General features: G+C 40.0%; 1 protein-coding gene across 3 annotated transcripts in view; it reads left to right on the top strand.

Moving 5' to 3' along the window:
- Positions 1–14836, top strand: part of pde4d (phosphodiesterase 4D, cAMP-specific) — a 203893-nt gene that overhangs the window by 134448 nt on the left and 54609 nt on the right. The gene's annotated exons all lie outside the window — the stretch shown is intronic.

The following is a 14836-nucleotide window of genomic DNA, read 5'->3' as shown; positions in this document are numbered from 1 at the left end:
TGCAACACTGCATCTTATAAAACATTTAGTGGATCTCTCGCCACATAATGCTCTTCTCTTCTCTTCATCTCATCATAGGATCTATTTTACATTAAATGTTGTTCTGCCGTTATTAGTGACAGTATTCTCTCACCAGCCATTTCCAACTTGAACCCACCTGCGGAGCATTTCCTAGTATGCTGGCAGATTTCATGTGGTGATGTTGAGGTGTGGTAGAAAGGAAGGTGATAGTTTGACTTTTAAATGTCATATTAGAGAGAAGACAGGGGTGGCATGGCCATTGCTGTCTGCTCCTCAGCTTTTCCTGTCAGATTTAGTCAAGAAGCAATGATGAATGTGTACTATGATACTGATTACAGAAAAAAAAAGTTAATGCAACCATAATGGGACTTATTGTTTTGGAGTCTATGCTTTATGTGATATTTCAGAGGGTAATAGAGGTCATTTTATTACATTTATTATTGTTGTGAAAGAAAGATTTTATTTATCTGAATATTGTCAATATACTGTGCAAAGACTAGGAAATAAAGTCACTGTATTCCACTAATAATGACTATATAGTGGTCAAAATTCCAAAATGGAATATCAGTATGGTTACAGCATTGTTGTCACAACCTTATTCAGGATAATGGAAATCATTTTTCCTATCCAGTCACACAACAATGACTCATTTTAACAGGAACTACAGTACCGTGCAAATGTCTCATTTCTCTATATTTTGCTTCAAGACTTTTTTTTGTAAGTGGTATTGAGTAATAGTTCTCCAGGGTTTCTGAAAGTCTTTCAGAGATTCTCTTTGGACAGTGGCTCATTTTCAGAATAGTCCTTGTTTTTTTTTTCTTTTTTGAACCACTTAACACTGACCTATGAATCATTCCAGCATTAAAAAGGGACCTAATCCAAGGGATAAACCAATGTTGTCTGCACATGACAGACAACTTACCAAAGAACCAGTTTTACAGGGTGTCTTTGGACACACCTGTCACAAAAAGACATATTGTTTTTCCCTTTTCTTTTAATTGAATCTGTAAAAAAATGCAAAATTAGCATTGTTGCACCAATAAGAATCCCAGCTACTTGCCAAAAACGTGTGCTGTGCAGTGTGTCCTTGAAGGATTTAAAGAAACAGGACAAGTGGAGGACACAAGAAGATGTGGCCTAAAAAACTATCTACGGCAGATGAACAGTAAAGTTATGTTCTTAAGGAGCAGGGGAAAAGAAAATCCAGCAAAGACCTAACATAGGACCTGGGAGATGCACCTGGATCCATCTACCCTTCACTGAAGCCTTATCAAAAAGGGTCTCAGCTGAAGGGTCAAGAAAACAGTCTTAAGAAAGGAAAACAGGGAGAAAATGCTGAGGTAATTATATGATAATTGGACTGAAAATCAGTGGCAAATGGTCTCATAGATTCAATAATACAAATTTGAAATTTTTGGTTTGAATCATGATCAATCATGGTCTACAGCCATCTATAAAAAAATGGCGGAGGCTCTGTCAAGATTTGGAGCTACATTTCAAGGAGTGCTGTGGGAACTCTTGATTAAAATTTATGAAATTATGAACGCAGAAAGATCAGATAATGATTCTCTATGCAGTATCATCTGGAAAACATCTGATTGGCAGCATCTTCATTTTTCAGCATGACAGTGATCCCAAACACACTGCCAATACAGTAAAAGCATACCTGAATAGAGCAACACACAGTAGACACTAACAGTGCATTGTCAGCTTCCCTAGAGCCCAGACCTCAACAATATTCAAGCAGTGTGGGATATCATGACAGAAAATGGAAGAAAAGGCAGCCAATATCCAAAGAAAATCTTTGAATGTCCTTTAAGAAGCCTTGAGAACTATTTCTTAAGACTTTTTTGAAGAATTGCCTTATCCACTGTATTTCCATTATTGTTTGCAGATTTATAAACCACTGCATTAATAAACTTTTCAATTCAGTTTTTTTAATACAGCGCCAAATCACAGCAAAAGTTGCCTCAGGGCGCTTTATATTGTAAGGTAGACTCTACAATAATACATCAGAGAAAATCCCAGCAGTCATATGACCCCCTATGAGCAAGCGCTTAGGTTTAACAGGAAGAAACCGACCAACAGAACTAGGCTCAGGTAGGGGCGTCCATCTGCCGCTATCGGTTGGGGTGAGAGAAGGAAGACATGCTGTGAAAGAAAGGCAGAGATTAATAATAACTAATGATTAAATGCAGAGAGGTCTATAGTGAGTGGAAAAGGTGACTGAAGAAAAATTACTCAATGCATCATGGGAATTACCCAGCAGCCTACACCTATTGCAGTGTAACTAAGGGAGGATTCAGGGTCACCTGGTCCAGCCCTAACTATATGTTTTATCATATGGAAAGTTTTAAGCCTAATCTTAAAAGTAGAGAGGATGTCTCCCAAATCCAAACTGGGAGCTGGTTTCACACAAGAGGGGCCTGAAAGCTGAAGGCTCTGCCTCCCATTCTACTTTTAAATACTCCAGGAACAACAAGTAGGCCTGCAGTCTGAGATCAAAGTGCTCTAATGTGGTGATATGGTACTATAAGGTCATCAAGATAAGATGGGGCCTGAGTATTCAAGATCTGGTATGTGATGAGAAGGATTTTAAATTTGATTCTGGATTTAACAGAGAGCCAATGAAGAGAAGCCAATACAGGAGAAATATGCTCTCTCTTTCTAGTCCCTGTCAGTACTCTTGCTGCAGTATTTTAGGATTAATTGAAGGCTTTTCAGGGAGTTTTTAGGACATCCTGATAATAATGAATTACAGTAGTCCAGCCAAGAAATAATAAATGAATGAACTAGTTTTCAGCATCACTCTGTGCCAGGATGTTTCTAATTTTAGAGATATTGCGCAAATGGAAGAAAGCAGTCTTACATATTTGTGTAATATGTCCATTTAAGGACATCCTGGTCAAAAACTCCAAGATAACTCCAAGATTCCTCATAGTGTTACTGGAGGCCAAGGTAATGCCATCCAGAGTAAGAATCTGGTTAGATACCATATTTCTAAAATTTTTAGGGCCGAGTACAATAACCTCAGTTTTATCTGAATTTAAAAGCAGAACATCAGAGGTCATCCAGCTATTTATGTCTTTAAGACATTACCGCAGCTAATTGGTAAAGCACTGCATCTATTTACCATTTTCCTACAAGGTATAAATAAAAAGCGGTAACTCAAGACTTCTACACAGTGCTATAAATCAAGACAGATACAGTGTTTATTACTGTGCAAGTTTTAAAAAAATATGTCTGGCTACTAGCATATACACTGTTGTTTGCCACATATAGTATTCTGTAAATCTAATAAATAGCATACTGATTTTTGAGTGACTCAATGAATAAATATGCAACACATTTGTATCACACACTTTATTTTCTATTTAACACCTTTTTTTAACTGTATACTTGATGAGTATGCACATTTGCTGCACATTTTAAAATGTATCTGTCTGTATAATGATGCCTTTAATATGATACTTCAGAGGTTTATGATTATTGTGAACCAGCAGGTTATGCCTAGAATTGTCTAGAATTTTTTTATTATTACTAGTTCTTAGATTTTTACCTTTTATATTAGCTCTGGCCCTTTGCTTAACATTTATTGCTGTGTATCTAAACTTGTGAGCCCGTTATACAAGTATTTGGAAGGGCGTGTGCTCTTCTGTGTGAACAGAGTTCAGTGGTTTCCTCTTCAGTTTGCAGACAGAATGTCACAGACAGCCATTTTCAGAGTAAGATAATTTTACAGCCTGCAAGCCTCCTCCTAACGTGTAATTACTTTAACAGTTTAATGTCACACAAGTCCCCCACAGTGCTCTTTCCTACATGCTGCTCTTTCTTCATAATTCATGCCCTTTAATGGAATTTAGGACAGTCAGAGAACACATGAGAGGGAGATGCCTTGCAACTAATTTCCATTACACAAATTTCCTTCAGTATAGTCATTCCCATGTTTAAGCCATACGTACCATTTCGTCTTTCAAGGAATTTTCTGGTGTAGCTCATTGGCTTGAAGGGGTATATTCTTCCTTATTCTCGTCTTTCTTTTCTCCCTGACTGTTTTTAGCCATGAGTCTGGAATTGGTGGCCACCACGTCAGTGGTTCCCAGATGACGCATTTTAGTGTGGATCTCAGTGAATGTGGTGATTCTGTCATTTCTTCTAGTCCCACCATAAAGTTGACATTTATAGTTTTGAGTGAAATTTTCTCATGGTACAGTTGGAGCAAATTTTCCGTGTTTTTGGTTTTGAACAAATATTTTCAAAAGCCATCATCAGTTTTAGTTGTGCAATGGCTTTTGTGCTCATAAGAAGCCAACAAGATAAACCAAGATGGTAACAGTAAGCTAGCTATTTTATTATATGTGTGATATGCTAGCTTAGTGCACAGATAACCTAGCTAACAAGGTTAAGTACAGCATCACAGAGATAAAAGTACAGATGGTACAGTGGCAGAGAAAAGGACATTAAAGAAACTGATGGACATTATGGACAATGCCAGGCATCCTCTGCACACGGCCATTAACAACCAGAAGAGTCTGTTCAGTGACAGGTTGCTTCTCCCAAAGACAAGAACTAACAGACTTAAAAACTCCTTTGTCCCACACGCCATCAGACTGTTTAACTCCTCTCTGGAGGGGAGAGGGAGGGGAAACAGGAGGACAAAGGAGGGAACAACTAAGCTGTAGTGCCTCTTCACCTCACTGTGCAATACCTTTTGTGCAATACTTTTGTAAATAGTCAACGGTGCAATAGACTCAATACTTGAAATGTGCAATTCACTTGTATTTTTATTTTTATTCCTATTTATTCTATTTATCCCCTTCGTATATTTTATTTATATTGTCTCTGTATTTATATATATGTGTGTGTGTATAACTCTGTAACTTCTGTCGGTGCTGTGCTTTTTTGGAAATCGAATTTCCCAGAGGAACCCACCCGAGGGATTAATAAAGTTCTATCTTATCTTATCTTATCTTATCTTATCTTATCTTATCTTATCTTATCTTATCTTATCTTATCTTATCTTAGATCAGAGAAACTGTTTATCTGATTTGAATTTATTTCTTTTTGATAAACTTATATGAAAGCAAAGAGGCTTTGGAGCCTCATGCAGATGAGTTCTGTATGGCTGCAGTCCTGTCACTGTTTACTACCTTATCTGTTTCTTTCAAAATCGTATTTCAGCTACAGCCGGCAGCCACATGGTACAATATCAGGGGCAGATTATGCTGCTAGAGAACACAAATTCTTCTTTGTCTTGGATATGATGTATAAATCATAAAACTATCACTCTACCCTCCAGTGGCATACTGACAATCACATGTTTGAGCCAAGTGAAAGCAAACAGAGTGTGGATTAAAGCAGTCTTAGTCCACAGTGTATCAGACAGTTCATAAAAGATATCATATGTCTATCAAAATCTTTTTCAAATGCCTGTCTTCTGAGTTGAAAGCAGTTAAAAATACTTTGAAAATAAAAATCTCATCTTATGAGAAATGAAATGTGCATTTTAATGTGGTAGATAAATGAAACGAACAGGTGCACAAATTCCAGTAGGCTTTGGTGTCACATTAAAAGCTTTCGCGTGCGAAAAATGACTGGACAAAACAGTCATACTTTCTAAGACAATTTTTTGCTGCTGCTGATAATAAACAGACTAGGCTGAATGGTATCTAAGTAACAGCCACCTGAATTTTCCCCTGAGCCTACAGTAATTAGCATATCAGAGGAGGTCATCATTGGGTCATATAATCCCTCAGAGGAACTACTAATCACACCCAGACACTGGGTTCATCCAGTGCTGTGATTAAGGCACAGACAATGCAGGGGGAGCCAGCCGAATGCTTTGGCTGCAACTGTGACACAACGTTGGTGCAATGCAGGAGAAGTCTATTTTTGGAGGAGTTCAGCAACAGAGCTGACACCAAGGCTGGTAATGGAGGTACGGGGAATATTGGATAGGATATACACAGATGTTAATGCAGTGTGACCCTGGGCAAACTGTATACATATGATAGCAATATACAGTACAAGCTATTTTAACATATCTGCAAACAGTATGTAGACTAGACATCTTTCTACATCATTAACAAACAAGCCTAGAGAGGACCACAGCATTAAAAACAACAGAGACAGTTTAAGCCAAACGGACAATTAAATTGAACAGTTTCCATTTGTGAGAAGGATGTTCTAACACATGGTATCTCATTTGAATTACAAAGTAACATGTTACTGAAAGTTTATTTCTTTGTAAGACAGTAATCTCACTCACAGTTTATTAAAATCAGTAATAACGCTGGATTATTTATTTTAAAATTTAATTAAGTATTTAATTAATTTTAACATTTTCTATAGACTTGTGCAGCAAGCAGTTAGGCCTCAGTCACACAGTACTACAGACTAGCGACTCCCCCACTCCCCTACAGTTGCTAGGGAAAAATATTTTATCTCCAACTTGTTTCTTGTGATTGCTCTGATTGCTAGCAAATTTCTTTAGTTGCCTATAGTTGCTGACTTGTCCACTTGAATAAGTGGCCCATAAACCAAAAACCAAGAATATTGACATTTGAAGTAAAAGTTGTGACTTACTGCTATAACCAACGCATTTCAAAAGATACACTTTCACTAACGGCTGACTTACCCACACGAGTGGTTCTAGCGTCTGCACTATTCCTTATTATTCTTTCAACCATCCACTCAAAAAACGTTGTTAAAAAGTAGCCGGAAATACACAGGAGGAATCGACGATATTCAACAGAGCAAAATTTGCCAGCTCTGTCGACGCATCGCATTTCTAGAGATGTACACATCAGGTTGTGGCATAGGTTTTCAGAAGAGTCCCGACAGAGAAGTCATGTTAAAAATGACACCATGCAGACCCAAGCCAAGCATCTAACACTTGGTTTTCCCGTGTAACAAAAGCAGTGAGGAGGGGTCAGGTACTCATTTCTCCAGTTAAATCACTGTGACCACAACATTTTTTTTTAAGTGCTCTTTGAGCTGGTTTTCCCCAACTTAGCAGTTGGCTTTGTGTTAATATTTAAACACTAAAAGAAAGGCAGACAAAGTGGGCGAGTTCGATTTTTGTTATGTACATTGGCATTTAGAGCCCTCTCCAACGCCACTATTTTTCATAGTGAGTTGAGAAAGTCAGACAGACGCATGTACAGTTGGAATCATGCTCTTGCTTATCCATTAATGCAGTTGTGCACTGCTCAGTCTTGTTTCATATTGAAAGTAATATGTAAATGTTAAATGTCCAATCTAGTGAGATTGCCATTGCTACTTTTTAAGGCAAAGTGACTATTATGGTCACTCAGGCATGAAATGTGTTTGAATGTCATCTGAGTGCATGCTCGACAGGAGCTTTAGACAGCTTCATATATCCCACAGAGGACTTTTTATTCTCTATATGCTAGATTTACTCTCTATATTCTCCGTTTAAAGAAGACTTGTTCTAGTAGGATAAAAACAGGCACATATTACTATTAAACTAAACAAAGTATTTGTTGCTATTGCTAATATTATGTGTAAAACAAACGTAAACTGTGGCATCAAGCATTTTTATAATGTACACAATTTCAGCATCTAATCCTGACAAAACTGCATAAAGAGCATACCTTAAATTCAAACTGTCTGATCCGTAGCAGTGAGCGGTAGGAGCAACAATGCACCCTTGCATTTTAAAGTGGATACAAAACAGTCATCTGACTGTAGAGCAGTGAAATTTTATTTGCTCCCACAGTCACCAGCCTCCAAAATGTACTTACCCCTGTGGGGTGAGTGGGTGATCTTAATTTGATGTCCCTGGTACAAAGCTGTCCTTGAAATGTGCAGTGCAGCATTTATTCTCTGATGGCAACAGATCAAAAGCGCAATGCCGCCAGATGACACAACACTTAGAAAGTACTGTGATCTGTAGGCTGCACATGGACATTTACATACGCATGACAGTTTAGGGCTTAAGAGACTTGTCATTTTGGACATACTGCGTGACTCCACGGCACAAGTCACAGAAAAACTATCCAGAGAATTTTCTAATAATTTTCAAAAATATCCTATATCTTCATGTAGCAGTCAGTGGGCAATTACAGGTAAATAATCACACAGCCATACCTAGTGTAGTGCTCTGTATTTAAGCAGTTGTGTGCTCTTTGTTCTTTAAAGCTTCTTTAAATGTGGTTTCTTAGCAGGTTTTCTGTAATAAATTACAATAAGCATGTTAACTTTTATTCCACTATTGGCACTTTAAAGCAGTAACATTTACTTCTGTAAGTAGTTGGATAATGAAGGTATCAGAGAGAAGAGCGTAGTTGATTGCACCAACTGTTAGTGAGAGCCATCCTCACCAGATGGTGTTGTAGCGAGGATTGCCTTTGGTAATGGACCGCTGATATTTCAGCACGATCCCATCTGTACCTGCTCTCAGAGAACAGCCTTGCGAAGAATTCAAAATAGACCTAACCATTTACAATGGTGGTTTCGAACGGGATGTTCGTGAAACCTTTAACCGCGCTGTCTGGCCCACCGTCTCATTGAGACGACTTATTAATTGAGGCAGATTTCGCCTCGTGTCTGTTCGCTTTGAATCTTCGCTTTGAATTATTTATTTCAGTCATGTTTGCTCAAGTGTAACTCTTCAGATGTTAGGCCTGAGCTTTGTTAAACTCATAGTTTGTATTGGGGTGGCTGTAGCTCAGGTGGCAGAGCAGGTCAGCCACTAATCAGAAGGTCGGTGGTTCGATCCCAGGCTGCCTCCTGACTGCATGCCAAATATCCTTGGGCAAGATACTAACCCCATGTTTGCCTACTGGTGGTGGTCAGAGGGCCCGGTGGCGCCAGTGTCCGGCAGCCTCGCCTCTGTCAGTGCGCCCCAGGGCAGCTGTGGCTACAATGTAGCTTGCCATCGCCTGTGTGTGTGAATGGGTGAATGACTGAATGTAGTGTGAAGCGCTTTGGGGTCCTTAGGGACTAGAAAAGCGCTATACAAATGCAGGCCATTTACCATTTGATGAGAACATCCATGGATTAACTATCTGTGTGTGGTAGATTGACACAGTGTTAGAGTCTAACTCTCACTTATGTATAGATATTTTTGTTGTGTAATTAGGCACATTAGGCACCTGTCAAATTTATCTTAATCCATTTTTTTTGTTTGCTAAGGAACATTTTTTTTGTTTGTTTGTTAGTCTCGTCACATTGTACTTAAACTGTTTTGCCGAGCAAATGCAGTCATAATATTGGCACAAGCTTAAATTGAAGGATAATCTTTACTGTGGCAGATTTGTGCTGTTAGTCATCTTTCACTCACTTTCATTATAGGCCTGAATTTGATGTGTTTTCAATTCTTAGTTACCTAAACGTATGCAGTCTAGTTTTCATCACTGTGAAAGTGAGCTATTTGATTGAGTTTGCACAGCACACGTTCTGCGTCACTAACCACAGCTGCTGCTTTGTTGTAACACTGCATATTTTCCTAATAAATTAAGCCCCTCCCTTCAGTCTGTTGGTCTGACTTAAGAATCAAAGAGTTGTAAAACCTCTCCATTGCACAAGTGAGTGATTTTTGTGGCTACTTAAACATTCTTCACATTTTTTAAACGGCCCTTGAAACCTCCGTGTCCCCATTAGATGTAGGAATCTAATTACAAATATCTGATTTGAAGGGGGAATGAGTTAACCTTTGCTGAAATGCCACTGCATAACCATCTTTGAATGGCAAGGGGGGAGGGGCAAGGCATTTCCAGGGTGACACTCAGAGTGATGGACAGTTGGCTTACCTCAGAGGAGCAATGCACACCAGGCCCAGTTTTCTGTCAACCTCTAGAGAGATTTGCTCTGATATTTGAATGTAAAATAGGTGGAATTTTTTCATACAGATGCCTTGATTGAGTTGCTAAACTGCCAGATCTGTGGGCTTGTATTGATATAATTCTCCTTTTAATTTGTTAATTGAATGTCACAGCATGTTTATTAGGCATTACTGATTAACACAGTATTGATTCCACTGTTATAAATTTCGCCTTACATTTCTTGAGGGTTATTTAGAGCGTCAAGAGTCAAAGGAGTGTTGGTTTGCAAACACCTGGAGCAGTTATGCTGCTGGCAGGCCATGCTGTTGGGCCAGCTCTATGACTAGACCGCAGAGGTTGTTCAGCTTGGGCTCTCTGGACAATCGATTTGCAGCAAACCAAAGAAAAGTACTTTGCTAAATGTCAGTACATCATGCAATCGATACGCACTTGTTCCGTTGTGTAATCCAGCCCTTCCCCCCCCCCCCCCCCCCCCCCCCCCGATGCCCAGTTATAGACGCAGACCGCTAATGTAATGGAAAAGGCCTGATTCAAATATGATGTTTTGTAGATGGAAAATACATTGTTCTGCTTACAAGCAGAGGTCACCGATGATGATACGTTAATACTGTTCCAGTACTTTATGCCAACAACATGTAATTGTGCTAGCCTTAGGTTGTTTCAAGGCTTCCGTGCCCTGCGTTACCGCTGCATTTCATGTATAGCTCATCGGTCTCACCTAGATCTGTCACTGGTACACTTTTTACATAGTACAATTTTGTGTGTGTGTGTGTGTGTGTGTATATATATATATATATATATATATTAAAGATGCTGGCATTTATTGCTGCTTCAACCCTGCGCCATACCTCTGCTTTCTGTTCCTCTTTCGCTGTCACTATCTCTCTTGTATTTATTTGTTTCTGCTTTTACACTCGCTTTATTTTTTTCCTCTCTCCTCCAGTTTCTCCGTGATGAGTCATGACAGCTCACCAGCATTGTGCAGAACAGGGACCAACAGTTCCCAAAGCAGTGACTTGGGTTATGCAATAGCACACACACATTTATGCTGGGACAGTGCGTGTATATATATATATATATATATATATATATATACATATATATATATATGTGTGTGTGTGTATGTATATATATATATATATATATATATATATATATACGGACCGACGCATCACAATCAGCTTTGTCTTTCTCGACTTTCTCACCCGACGGCCCGTAGAGCGATTCTGATGCGTCTGATTGCTGTTTTGCTTCCACGACTATTAAAATCACACTTCATGCACAGCTAGCTCTCTCTCTATCTCTCTCTGTATTTCAAGAACAGTTTCCCGTCTCCAATCTCTGTTTTCTGTATTATTCATTCGCTTATTACCCACCAGTCTACCGTTGTTTACAGCGCTGTCGGCTGCTGTCTTTTTCTTTTCTTTTTTTCACTTAAATGACCTCAGACAAGAAAGCCTATTTTTTCTGTTGTTCAATACTGAAGAAATTTAAACTTTATATGCAGAACATTGTAGAATATTTTTAAGGTTATCTGCTATAAAAAGCCAGACCAGGAAAATCTCCTTCATGTTTTTCTGTTTTATTCTCAGTTACTTTCACACAAAGGCATCTGCTGTGATGTTCATAATTCTGATCAAGTCAGTACTGATAAATGATCAGAATTATAATATTTCTGACTGTCTGCGGCTAAGTTGAATCGAATCGGGACTTTGAAAACCGGAATCGAATGGATTATAGAAATCAGTGATGATACCCAGCCCTAGTGAGCAGCCTAGGCATGACAGAAGTGGTTGTAGCTGTAATAGGAAAAGAACTATTGCTAATCTTTCTGTTAAGTTAAGGCCTGATCCTTCTGAAATTCATAGCCAGTGCTCTGACACGGTGTCATCAATCTTTGAATGCTGAAAAAGCACAGTGTATCCAGAAAAACACATTATATTATATAAATTATTATAAAATTTGTGTGTGCCTAACTTTTGTGCCGGTACGCCTAACTTTAAAAAGTTAGGCGTACGCCCATGGCAAAAAGTTAGTCTAGAGCCCTGATATATATATATATATATATATATATATATATATATTAGGGGTGCAACGATACACAAAATTCACGGTTCGGTTCGATACTTTGGTGTCACGGTTCGATATTTTTTCGATACAAAAAAAATGTTCATGCCTTTTTAATTTGTCATTTATTAAATTTTCACGGCACATTCCGCACCACATCTCTGTGCGTTCATCATTTGTTTGAAGCCAGCTCACCTCCTGCAACTACTTTTCCGAGAATACGTGCTTCTTTTGTGGTTCGGACTCCTTCTGACATTTCTTTGGAGGTGGAGGAACATCACAGTAATTGCTTAAAGGAGCTTCTTCGACATCTTTAAGAGTTCTAAACAAATGTCTGTCCTCCTCCTGAAAATCTTATGTAGGCAAACACGCGTTGCAACTTCTTATCTTGTGCGCGTTTTTTATTTTGACAGCGAATGCGCACCTGCGGACCACTTATGTGCAGCCCTGGTTATTATTTAGCTCGTAATATTGCAGCCACAGAAATTCTTTTGTCCATGAAACCATAAAGCTGCACTTTCTTTTTGCATTATAGTCTGCTTTGTAATAACTTTTCCGTTTTGTGGTAAGCTTTTCTTTGGCTGTCACTTCTTCACCCTGACCTGTCTTATTTGGCTCAGCAGAACTAAAATATATATCCTGCTGCTTTTACACACGCACTCGCATAACGCTCAGCGATTCTCTGCGCGATCAACCTCTCACATGTTTAAGCTTGCTGCGGGAGATTTCACTTGTCATGTTTGCATAGTAAGCTAATGATTGATAAGACAATGTCAGAGGAATTGGTGCGCAAATTATCATCACTCACCAATCAGTGCTGTCGCTCTCTATACACAGTTGGCGCGATTGCAAAGTGAAAGCAAAAAACAAGCGCAAATTCAAACGCGATTTCAATATGTCACATATTGACAGTGGCTCATCGATGCCAATGACATAATTACCCAGCTACATTTCCGAAAGAATGCAAAAGCATTGACATATATTTTCCTTCCTACAATAGCCCGGGGCAGAGATAGATTTTGGTAGCGCGACTGGAAAAATCGCTAGCCCCAGGACGTCGGGCTAGCGATTTTGCGAGCTCTGTATCTGATTGAGGAATCACTCATCTTTGGAAAACAGAGTTTATTACAGAGAAATGGCTCTTTCCAAAATAAAAGCTATACTATCCGCTTCTTCTGGGCTATATTCTCAGCAGCATATTGTAGCAGGTCAGGGCTGTTCGGGGTTCTGTTTGTACAGTTATGTTTTGTTTATGTTGCCATAGCGATAGGTGACGCCCTCTCGCTGCGACGGTGTGTCCTTCCGGGGTCAGAGGGCGCCCTATGTGTTGTTGTTGTTGTTGCTGTGCGGTTGCCACGCTGAGCAGTTAGCTAGCGGCAGTGTTCTTCTGCAGATGTCAATAAACGGCTGTGCTCCCTGGCTAGCTCACGGGAAGCAAGACCAAACGACACCTCCGTCTCCTCGTTGTCTGAGCTCGCCACATTGGTGTCAGAAGTGGGATGATGGTGGCACCCCATGTTCTGACCCGAGTGACTTTCCCCCCGCCGGTCGTGACCGGCCGGTGCGCCAAAAGAAGGCACCTGGACATTTGCAGGACTTTGTGTGGGGTAATGGGGTCGTCGGGGACGACTGACCCCTTAGGTGGGGGCTATGTAGCGGGTCAGGGCTATTCGGGGTTCTGTTTGTACAGTTATGTTTTGTTTATGTTGCCATAGTGACGGGTGACGCCCTCTCGCTGCGACGGTGTGTCCTTCCGGGGTCAGAGGGCGCCCTGTGTGTTGTTGTTGTTGCTGTGCGGTTGCCGCGCTGAGCGGTTAGCTAGCGGCAGTGTTCTTCTGCAGATGTCAATAAACGGCTGTGCTCCCTGGCTAGCTCATGGGAAGCAAGACCAAACGACACCTCCGTCTCCACAATATTAAACATATCAGGTCCCCATAAGGAGAATCATGTGCTAACGGCTGTCTAAATGACTCGGGTAAAGTTTGTAGCATGCATGCTTGTTGTTTTTGTCTGCTTCCACTTGTCTTTGCACTAGGATGATGTTGGCGTAAATGTGCAGTCATATTCGTTGTGTTCCCACTAGTGCTGTCAGCGTTAATCTCGTTGAAATGACGTTAACGCCACAACGCGGCAAATCTCCGTTAACGAGCTACATATATATATATATATATATATATATATATATATATTAGACATCTGAGTTTGCTTTCCGTTTGTAGACATGATTTCTGTAACAATATGACTGTTTCGGGAATAAAGAAGAGAGACAGATGGAGATTTAATGTTTTTCTGTATGTGTATATAATGAATAACAGGTGCTTCAGTGCGTTCTAGCTGCTCCCCTGTTTAACTTTTAAAGACACTTAAATTTTATTTTTACTCCCAGTTGCTGCCTAAGCTGTCAACCCGGCCCCGTCCATGCACACAGACTCCTCACATTTCCCAAACGAGCCGCATTTCTTCAGCATTCATTTCCCTACAAGCGAGATTCCTCAACATTCAGCACTCCTCCGCCCTGTTTAAGAGTGGCTGTTGTGGCTGAAGGTGCAGACTTAGAGAGGCTGCGAGGTGGTTTGACTCTTGGCAGGAGTTGAGAAGCTGCTGACGTGTATGTTGGGCAGGATGTGTGTAAGAAGCAGCGCTGGATCCTGTTTTTCAGACCGCAGCTACTGGAGCTTAGCCACAGCTATGGCTTTTAATAAAACACACACATACACACGCATATACACACACGGACACACGACACACACACACACACACTCAGGCAGGCAGACTGCTGCACCGGACAGACATGTACTCTTACTGACACGGAAATTAATCCACTGTAGATATGCTGTGATTTATCTGGTTATTGTTGTAACCGAGTATACATAAAAGACAGCATGACATTTACTTTTTTAAATTCCTTACAGTCAGAATTTAAAAGTCCATCTGGAGCC

This window comes from Mchenga conophoros, linkage group LG12 (assembly GCF_057382185.1).
Source record: "Mchenga conophoros isolate Kocher_MC1m ecotype Shallow Benthic linkage group LG12, M_conophoros_male_GT1.1, whole genome shotgun sequence".
NCBI classification, from domain to species: Eukaryota; Metazoa; Chordata; class Actinopteri; order Cichliformes; family Cichlidae; genus Mchenga; species Mchenga conophoros.
This window is presented reverse-complemented; position numbering and strand designations above follow the sequence as displayed.